Raw genomic sequence first — 11447 nt, 5'->3', positions numbered from 1 at the left:
AAAGAGAGAGGGGGAGGGAGAGAGAGAGAGAGAGAATTTTTTAATATTTATTTTTTAGTTATTGGTGGACACAACATCTTTGTTTGTATGTGGTGCTGAGGATCGAACCCGGGCCGCACGCATGCCAGGCGAGCGCGCTGCCCCTTGAGCCACATCCCCAGCCCCCTGACCTCAAGCTTTTAAAATAGTATTGCTGAGAACAGTGGCACACAAATATGATCTTGAGTGGCTCTGGAGACTGAGGCAGGAGGATTTTAAATTCAAGGCCAGTCTGGGCAATGTAGGGATACCCTATCTCAAAAAAATAAATAAAAAGCTGGGATGTAGCAAAGTGGTACCACAGCCCAGTGTTCAATTCCCAGTAACCACTCCCCCGAAAAAAGTGTCAGTGTCAAAGACGAGCTTTATTGTCCATCAGTAGGTGTGTAGATAAGTATGATAATTTACACAATTCAGTGGCATGCAGTAATTTTTAAAAGAAATCTCTGAACTAGAGCCACATGTGTTAACAGATATTTAAACAGCATAGTATTTTAAAAATCTAGACATTTCATGATATGCAGAATCAGAGTGTGAGAAAAGAGCCATGGTGCTGGGGATTGAACCCAGGTCCTTGTGCATGGTGGTAGGCAAGCACTCTACCAACTGAGCTGATCCCCAGCTCCATGGCTCTTTTCTCACACTCTGATTCTGCATATCATGAAATGTCTAGATTTTTAAAATACTATGCTGTTTAAATATCTGTTAACACATGTGGCTCTAGTTCAGAGATTTCTTTTAAAAATTACTGCATGCCACTGAATTGTGTAAATTATCATACTTATCTACACACCTACTGATGGACAATAAAGCTCGTCTTTGACACTGACACTTTTTTCGGGGGAGTGGTTACTGGGAATTGAACACTGGGCTGTGGTACCACTTTGCTACATCCCAGCTTTTTATTTATTTTTTTGAGATAGGGTATCCCTACATTGCCCAGACTGGCCTTGAATTTAAAATCCTCCTGCCTCAGTCTCCAGAGCCACTCAAGATCATATTTGTGTGCCACTGTTCTCAGCAATACTATTTTAAAAGCTTGAGGTCAGGGGGCTGGGGATGTGGCTCAAGGGGCAGCGCGCTCGCCTGGCATGCGTGCGGCCCGGGTTCGATCCTCAGCACCACATACAAACAAAGATGTTGTGTCCACCAATAACTAAAAAATAAATATTAAAAAATTCTCTCTCTCTCTCTCTCCCTCCCCCTCTCTCTTTAAAAAAAAAAAAAAAGCTTGAGGTCAGGCCCTGGTTTACAGAGATGAACTAGGTATGTTCTCTATTCAAGAGTTATGATATGTTTGAGACGAGCATAAAGTGATTATGGGCTATGTGAGAAAGGATACTACATGTATATAATATAATTAGTTGTGAGGACAATAGGGGATAATAGACAAAGAACCTTGTCAGAGTGCCTGATTCATGGTAGATGTTTGCTGAGTAAATAAACTAGCAAATCAATGAGTAGGACACTGATTGCAAGGCATGCCAAATATCTGGGTGTGTACTGTAGTTAATATGCTTACTACTAACTGAAGTGTTTTGGGAAAGATGGAGTTGTTGTACAAGGAGAAATCCAACCCCTATCTTGGCTGTCATTTCAAGAACTGAGAGGTAAATGGATTGGTTGGAAAGAATAGTCTTTCACTTCTTTTAAATTCTGGCTATTTTTTCATAATTTAGAGCCTAGATCACTAGTTGAAGGAACAGTATATATCAAGGCTGATGTTTCTACTTAGAAATGTAAACAGTACCTGCTCAGTCATCTTTTCAATTGCAGAGATGCTTCATCTAGTTAAAGGCCACCACACCCCATCCAATATTTACACTGAGTTGAGAATAAATTTGGCCAGGCTGTTTTGTTAAAATACCAATAATTTAAGGCTCAGTTTCAAGTTCATATATTATAACAAAGAGGCAGTCCACTAGGGATTGAACCCAGGGTGAGTGGGGGGGGGGGTGTTGCCTACCACTAAGCTACCTCCCCAGACCCTTTTTTTATTTTGAGACTGGGGCTTTCTAAGTTGCTGAAGGTTTTGCTAGATTGCTAAGGCTGCCTTGAACTTGAGATCCTCCTGCCTCAGCCTCCTAAGCCTCTTCTGGGATTACAGGCATTACAGGTGCGTGCCATCACACTGGGGGTTTGGGTTTTGAGAGCAGTAAAAATTATCTGTGCTACTGAGAATTTTACTTTGATGGGAGAGGTTCTTATCTTTTTTCATTGTACCACTGAGAATTTTAAAATTTGAGAGTTTAACAAAGAAAAGAACCAGCTATTGGAGAGACTGAAACAAGAGGAGCACTCAAACCCACAAGTTCAAAACCAGCCTGGGAAACCCAGTAAAACCATATCTCAAACAAACAAACAAAAAACAAAACAAAACAAAACAAGCCTGAGCTTCAGCTTTCTCATGGAAAATGGCAATTTGTTGTGATAGATAAATAAGGTATAAAAGGCACTGAAGAATAGGTTGCTCTGTGTCCGTGGGGATAAGAACAAGGCACAGCTGAAGCTATGGAGCATTTGAAGAATTTAAAATTCCTGTCTGGTGGACCATGCCCCTGATCACAGTGACTAGGGAGGCTCAGGTAGGAGGATCACAAGTTTAAGGGCAACCTCAACAACATAGTGAGACCCTGTCTAATAATAAAGAATAAAAAGGACTGAGGATGTAGCTCTAATGGTAAAGTATCCTGGGGTTCAATCCATAGTACCAATAGACAAATAAATAAAGAATAGTCATTACTTGGCAACTTTCAAATGTGTGGTAAGAACAAGTAATAAATTTCCAAATCTTAGCCTAATGCAAAACACACATCAAGGAAATAAAAGCAGAATGTGACAAATATAATTAATCTCGTTCCAGAGGTTGGCAGTTTTCCCTTCTGGCCCCACTCTGTAATTTCGCTATCTCATTTCAAATTCCTGAGCTTCTATCATGCCACCTCCTATATTTCTCTTCTTTTCCATCTTAGTGTATTTTATCTTCTTTTCCTGAATCAGTGGTGTTCTAGCATATTGGACACTGGGTGCAGATTTTTCTTTTAGTAAGTAATTTCTTAAAAAATTATTTCTGATTGACATGTTAATTGTACATATAAATGGGGTTCAGTATGATGTTTCCACACATACACACAACTGTGTACTGATCAAATCCAACATCCCTTTATCGACCCTCTCTACCTCCCCACAACTTCCCCAATCACTATTAATCACAATTCTATTTGGGTGCACTTTTGGAAGTGGTGTACTAATGATTAAATCCAGGGGTTCTTTATCACTGAACTACATCCCTAATTCTTTTTATTTATTTGTTTTGAGTCACAGTCCTGCTAAGTTGCTGAGGGCTTGCTAAATTGCTGAGGCTGGTCTTAAACTTTTGGCTGAGCTGCCTTAGCCACCTGAGTTGCTGGGATTTCAGGTCTTTGCTACTGCACTAGTCTCAAGTTCACTTTTTTTTAGCTGCCCCATATGAGACTGTCTGGTTTACTTCACTTGGCATGTCCTCCAGTTCTATCCATTTTGTTGCAAATGACAGCATATCATTCTTTATAACTACTCTACTATTTATACATACCACATTTTATTTTACCATATACCTGCCTATAAGGGACTATTGTGAATAATAAAATAAGCATGGGTGTGCAGGTATCTGTTTTACCCATGCCATTTCCTTTGGTATATTCCCCAAAGTGGGAAAGCTAGATCATGTGGCAGATCAATTGTCAGCTTTTTGAAAAACTTCCATACTGTTTTCCATAATGATTTTTACATCTCACCTAGAGTGTTTTTTTTTAATATTTATTTTTTCTTAGTTTTTGGCGGACACAAAATCTTTGTTTGTATGTGGTGCTGAGGATCGAACCCGGGCCGCATGCATGCCAGGCGAGTTCGCTACTACCGCCTGAGCCACATCCCCAGCCCCTCACCTAGAGTGTTTAAGAGTTCTTTTTCTCTACATCCTCACTAACATTTATTTTTTATAATAGCCATTTTAAATGGCATGAGGTTGTATCTCACTAAAGTTGATTCACATTTCCCTGGTAGCAATAATATTTCCCATTTTCAAGTATATGTTGGCCATTTGGATTTCTTAAGAAGTGCCTATTCAGCCAGGAGTGGTGGCACACACCTGTAATCCCAAGCCAGCCTCAGCAACAGCAAGACCCTAAGCAACTCAGTGAGACCCTATCTCTAAAAAATTAAAAGGTGCCTATTCAGATCATTTGCTCATTTTTTAAATGGGATTACTTGGATTTTTTGAGGTCTTCATATATTCTGGGTATTAACCCAAAGTAGTTGGCAAGTATTTTCTCCCATTCTATACATTGTCTTTTCACTGTGATTGCTTTTTTTTGGTGTGCAGCTTTTTGTTGAATGTAATCCCACTTATCAATTTTTGCTTGTTTCCCGTGCTTTGGGTGGTCCTATTGTAACATGGACTCTTTAAAATGGGAGATTTAAAAGAGAACCCAGGACTGATTCTGTTTTGCCCCTCTGCCTTGTTCTGGGTTATTTTTCCAGTTTATCTCAAGTTCCAGGAACAATGAGCCTTGCAGGCAGATCATCTCATGATGGGACCCCAACTATCCCCTCAAGCAGTTACAATTTCACAGGCAGCATATCCCCAGAGCTGACCTGAGGTAATGATCAACCAGAGGTCAGTCTGACCAAGATTGCTGACTATGCATACTGCTTATCCCTCTCCCACACAACTGTGTCTTTCCTCTATATAAACCTGGAGCTTTTGTCAGTACCTTCAAAGACAGGATTTAGGACACTAAGCCACATTCCTACTTTTTACTTTTTGTTTTCAGACAGGGCTCTGCTAATTGCTAAGGATGGCCTTGAACTTGCAATCCTCCTGCCTTAGTTTCCAAAAATTGCTGGAATTACAGGCCTTTGCTACTGTGCGTGGCTCCAGTCTACTTTTTTTTTTCTTTTTTTAGCTGTCACATATGAGAGAATATACAATACTCTCTGGAACAGCCACACTGAAATAATTCCTTTCCTACTTTACCACCACTCATCCCTCTGGCTTCTTGAGGTAGCAGGTGGCCAAATCTGGTCTGTTGGGAATCCTGCAATCCCAACCTCCCCAAAATCAGATATGGGGCATGTGCAGCTTTCACTTTTAAAGATATTTACATTTTGTAACACATTTCATACATGTGAACTAAATCTTACACTTAACAAATTGTTCCAGAAAATGGCAAAATGAGATGGCAAAATGTGTCAAAAGCTCACGAATACCTTAAGTACAGGAACAGAATAGGGACTGGTGGGAGAATAGATTTAGGTTGAGTTATAGATTGCACAGCAGAAAAGTAAGCGAGTTCTTCTCATAAATTCTATTTTCTCAGTGATGTTGGAAATGAGATTACTTACCAAGGAGAGAATTGGGAAGTGTAGAGATTTGAGAATAGTGCAATTTGATGGGAAAGAGGATGAAAGAATGGACTACTAAGGAAACATAGAATGCTGACGTCGGATTAGAATCCAGGTTTCCAGACATTCAAATCTGTGGTTTTTGCAATAGTGGGGATTGAACTCAGGGATGTTTTAATACTGAGCTACCTCTCCAGCCCTTAAAAAATTTTACACAGGATTTTCCTAAGTTGCAGAGGTTAGCCTTGAACTTGCAATCTTCCTGCTCTTGTATCTTTGGGTCACTGGGATTACAAGTGTGAGCCACCAAGCACTGTTAGTGCCACTTTAAATAAACCATATTAACAATGAATCACAGGCACAGTGCACATCTTTAATCTTAGCTACTTGGAAAGCTGAGATAGAACAATCACAAGTTGGAGGGTAGCCTGGGCAATTTAGCAAGTCCCTGTCTCAAAAATCAAAAAGGGCTAGGAATGTAGCTCAGTGGTAGAGCACTGGCCTAGCATGCAGAGGGCTGTGGATCCAATCTCCAGTACTGGGAGGAAAAATGACTACTGGGAAAAGAATATCACACGCATGGACATCAGGTAGGATTGACTAAAACAAAGGGATCATCTGAGGAAGCAAAGTAAAAACTGATGCTACTAAAATAAACAGACAAGCAAATTGGGTAAGAATCTTTAATTGTGTATGATAAATAACAGAAGCCATTTTAAGTTACAAATGATGATACATTTTCAAAGATGTAGTGGTAAAAATGCAGACAATGTACACACAAAGGAAAAAAAATCACATAACTTTTTATTTTGTATGTATTTAAAAAGCTTTGATAGGCTTCATTCATACATTTTTATCATATTGCTCTTGTACAAACATTAAAAGGAAAGTAAAAGCAATATACATTCACAGAATGATCAGCAAATATTTCCTTAAAGAAGTCATAAAGAACCACAGTCAGAGCTGGGTGCAGTGGTGCATGCTTATAATCTCAGTGACTTGCGAGGCCAAAGGCAGGAGGATCCCAAGTTTGAGGCCAGCTCAGCAACTCTGCAAGGCCCTAAGCAACTTAGTGAGACCCTGTCTCAAAAAGATACAATAAAAAGGGTTAGGTGTAGCTCAGTGGTTCAGCATCCATGGGTTCAATCAATCCCTGGTATCAAAAACAACAACAAAATATTAACTTAAAGGAAATACAATGAATCAGTAATAACCTCTCCATACCTCACTTCTTCACCTGTAAAACTGGAAGAGGCTTACAGAAACTGAGTAGGGTTGTTAGGATAGCAAAACAGGTTTATCAATCTAAAGCCCACATCAGGCATGTAAGACACCATGAAAAGTGTTTTATAAGCTTCAGTAAGGTAGTATTGTTTTTTGTTTGTTTTTGTTTTTAATAACTATGCCCTCCACTATTGAGATGCAATCAAAATAACAAGTTATTATTTTGAAAAAACAATAGCCAAGAATCTCAAGATCTGGGGCCTGTGTCGTTAAATCAAATATCTTTTGAATTATTAGTTGGCAGTAAAATTAACAGTGGGTCAAGACTAGTAAGGGGGCAGGGGTGGGGTGGGGAGAGTGGAAAAAAACCAGCCGCAAGCAGCAAGTATTTTTCTTCTGAAATGTTTCATTACTATAGAGGCCTGTCTGTGTGTACTTGATTAAATACTAAAAGTATTTTGTAATGTAGACTTCAAAGAAGTTTGTAGTCCAGGAAGCACCTGGATGTCAGTTCGACATCTGTATCTGTATTTCTCCTTAAGACACTCCAAAAGTAGTGTCAGCTCTACTTTGGGAAAAAAAATTGTTTTGGGGGATGGATCTGGGGATTGAACCCAGGGACTTTCTCCCACTGAGCTACATCTCTCCAATCCTTTTTTACTTTTGAGACAAGCTGTAACTGAGGGTCTTGCTAAATTGGTAGGCTTCATTCATCCATTTTTTAAAAATATTTTTTTAGATGTTGATGGATCTTTATTTTATTCATTTATTTATATGGGTGCTGAGAATCAAACCCAGGACCTCACACATGCTGGGCAAGTGCTCTACCACTGAGCCACAACTCCAGCCCCTCATTCATACATTTTTATCATATTGCTCTTGTACAAACGTTAAAAGGAAAATAAAAGCAAAATACATTCAAAGAATGATCAGTAAGTATTTCCTTAAAGAAGTCATAAAGAACTAAGGTCAGAGCTGGGTGCAGTGGTGCAGTGACTAAGTTACTGAGGGTCTTGCCAACTAATAATTCTCAGGCTGGCCTTGGAGCTTGTCATTCTCCTGCCTCAGCCTAGTGAGTTGCTGGGATTACAGGTTTTCAACACCATGTCCAGCTTACTGTGGGACACTTTGCTAAACTCTTAAATAATGAAAAATAGGAACCTAATAAAATGATGCTAAGGAGATATCTCTTTCAACGTGTAAAATGTTTGTAAATGTTTTGTCTCAACCTATTGCATTAAATTTTTTGAAACGTTTTCTTGTAGCATTTGAAACAGTGATGCTCACTAGCTTTTAAAACAGTCATGCATAAATTAACTATCATCATTATCCTTAATATGTGTGAGTACCAACAGACCAACTGCGTAAGGCAGCTTTAAGGTACTGTAAATATTAACTTAATAATCATAGAGCTCACAGCCTCTAAATAGCACATGATCATGTACACCAAATTAGTTCTGATTTTAAAAACAAAGTCTGAAACAGTACATCTTGTTAATCCTTTAAAAATGCATAATAATTATGATTCATACTTTGAATAAAGCAAAATTACATGACTTGTGATTGCTGCTTTGAATATAACCTGAAAGAAAATGAGTGTAATGACACCAAGTTGTTAGAGAAATATCTAACGCACATGCTAAGTGAAATAAAAAAAAATCGAACAGTTGGCAAAATTTAAGAGGTGTATTACGATCTTCCTAATATCCTAAATGTATTTTGGTAAAGGATTAATGCCACATAAACTTGCCTCTAAATTTTGTTGAGTGGTCCCTGTACTAGCCTTTACGGTATTTGAAGGCAAGAATTTCCCACAGTAACTTATTTAGTGGCCTTCAATATAAATATTTGCAGTACTTATTACATTCTAGAATTTTGTGGGGGACAGTAACCAGGGATTGAAGCCATGGGTGCTTGACACATCCCCAGCCCTTTTTCTTTTTTTATTTTATGAAAGAGTGTCATCATGTTGTTTTTTTTTTTTTTTCTAACCTGCAATATTTACACTGGTCCTGTTTCCTTAAGAGTAAGCTAGGGCTGGGCTCAGGGTAGACACCTAAGAACTGTTTATTGAATGGAACTAAATGTAACACAAGCAGCTACTCTGACCACCATCCACTTTATTCTTTTTTTTTTTAATTTTTTATTTTTTAATTTTTTTATTGTGGGTTGTTCAAAACATTACAAATTTCTTGACATATCATATTCGACACTTTGATTCAAGTGGGTTATGAACTCCCACCATCACCCCATACACAGATTGCAGAAGAGCCTCCCAATGTTGCTGAAGCTGGCTTTGAACCTGTGATCCTCCTGTCTCAGCCTCTCAAGCCACTGGGATTATAAGCGTGTGGCATCACGCTGGGCTCAACAAATACTTCTGTCAACTGTAGCAAGCTCCCCAAAATGTTCTAGGAATTTAAGTTAATAATGAATCATTTCATCAGTGTGGTGGCACATGCCTGTAATCCTAGTTACCTGGGGAGGCTGAAGCAGGAGTACCACAACTTCATGGCTGCGTAGGCAAGTTAGCAAGAACTTACCTTGTCTCAAAATCAAAACAAAAAGGGCTGGTGATGTAGTTCAGTGGTACTGTGCTTACCTGGCACATGTGAGGGCCTGAGTTCTATCACCAATATTGGGTGTGGGGGAATTCCTAATCTTAAATTTTCATGAATTTAAGGGAGATAAAAAATTTACAGTTGTGTGATATGGAACAGTAGGATTAATGATTACCAGTCTGTTTAGAAGTTGGAAGCTGCCAATGCCCAAGCTGTTTTAAAGGATGACTTAGAAAGTAAGTGGGCAAGAACATTTCCAGGCAGGCAAATTTACATAAGGCATGTATAAAGGAGAAAGATACCAGGAGATAAAATTGTAGAAATGGACTAGGGCCTAATCATGGACATTTTCTGTGCCACTAAGAGGTTTAAATTGTATCTAGTACCCAAAAGGAAGTGAAGACTGTTAGGAAGGAAAGAGGCAGGGTTACAGTAGTCTTGGATGGAGTAAATAATGGAGACTAGCAGGGGGTCAGTACAGGTACAAATTGAGGACCTGAATAAGACGTGGGGCACTGCCAACAAATGCTTATTAATAGAATGTACACCACTGAAGAACCAGGTATTGCAGAAACAGTTCATCTTTTAAAAATAGCTTATAGTCAGCAGTTCAGGCACTCAAAAGATTAAATGTGAGTTTCTTGAGATTGCAGGCATGTCAGGGAAAGACAATTCAACACTGAAGTTGAGGCCTGAAGAAAAAATAGGATTTTAAAGATTTGAATTGATTTGAAGTACTTTGGGTATTTATCAGTGGGCCCTATATAATCCCTCCAGATTCCTCTTAAAGAAATTTCTTCTTTTGCTCTTACCAAAATTATACCAAAATATCTAAAATGACTAATTAGAAGAATACTTATGCAAAGATGCCAAGTGTCTTTTTTCTCATCTCACCCAGCACCTTATCTTTGCATTATTCACAGTGTGTTACAATTACCTAAGAACTTGGAAGAGAACCAAATAAATGGACAAGGACATAGGAGCACCCAAAAGGGATATAGAACAAAAGGAGATACAGCTTCGAAGGGAAGGGAGAGATATGAGACTGATATAATGGCAAATGACTTAGAAAATTCAAAACAGTTTTAGCACTCTTCATTTAGTTATGTGATGCTCCCTTCCTTGTTTATTAAGGGAGAGGACAGAGGGCATTCAGCATGCTTGGTATGAAGGAAAATAAACATGGATTTATACTATGGACACATGTACTCATTATTAATAACGTATTTCTAGCCTGGTGTGGAGGCACATGTCTGTAATCCCAGCAGCTAGGGAGGCTGAGGCAGAAGGATTGTGAGTTCAAAGCCAGCCTCAGCAACTTAATGAGGCACTAAGTAACTCAGCGAGACCCTGTCTCTAAATAAAATACAAAAAAGGGCTTGGGATGTGGTTCAGTGGTTGAGTGCCCCTGGATTCACTCCCTAGTACCAAAACAAATAAAACAACATTTCCTTAAGATATTTACACTTATATAACAGAATCAATATTAACACATTTTAACTTATCTCTAGGAAAGAATTTCCGACATATACAACCTAAACATTTACAATGGAGGTGTAAAATAAGGTGTGAATCAGTCATTTCTGGTAAATTTTTTTTTTTTTTTTTGCCAATCCTATGACTAAGAGAAAATTGAGATTAACTTTTTTTCATAGAACTCAGACCAAGTAAACATTTTATTATTTAATAGATTGTCATGGGTGTAAGTAAAATTTTCACATCTTAAGTTGGATTGTATTTGTAATGAGGAATGTCACTGATAAACTAAGAGGAAGAACAAGTACCAATATGTTCTTTAGAGGTTTTACATCGTTGTTTCCCATGGTTGATATATGGCCCAAATCATCCTTACGAAGTATTTTCTATGTGCTAATTACTATGCTGTGACTGATTTCTTCAGACTTGCCAGTTTACACCTTTCCCTAAGGAATAATAGCAATTTAATGCTTAATTTTCACTGCTGCTCTATTTTGCTGGAGTGGTGAGATACAATTCCAGCTTTAAAAAACTGAACAAGCAACATGACACGCCAAAGATCATAGAGATTTCTCTGCAGACATTTTATATGTAGTACTGCAAATTTAAAAACACAGTGGTAAACACAGCCTAGCTTTATTAACTTTCAGACACCTGGTCAGTGTGGTGGGAACTGGGAATCACTAATGCTTACCAGTCAGTGGTTCTCACTATCCACCATAAATGTAAAAGACAGCAATCCCTGCTTAATTTGGTGTCCTT

This window comes from Marmota marmota, unplaced genomic scaffold, assembly GCF_001458135.2.
Source record: "Marmota marmota marmota unplaced genomic scaffold, marMar, whole genome shotgun sequence".
Classification (NCBI taxonomy): domain Eukaryota; kingdom Metazoa; phylum Chordata; class Mammalia; order Rodentia; family Sciuridae; genus Marmota; species Marmota marmota.
Note: the sequence above shows the minus strand (reverse complement) of the source record.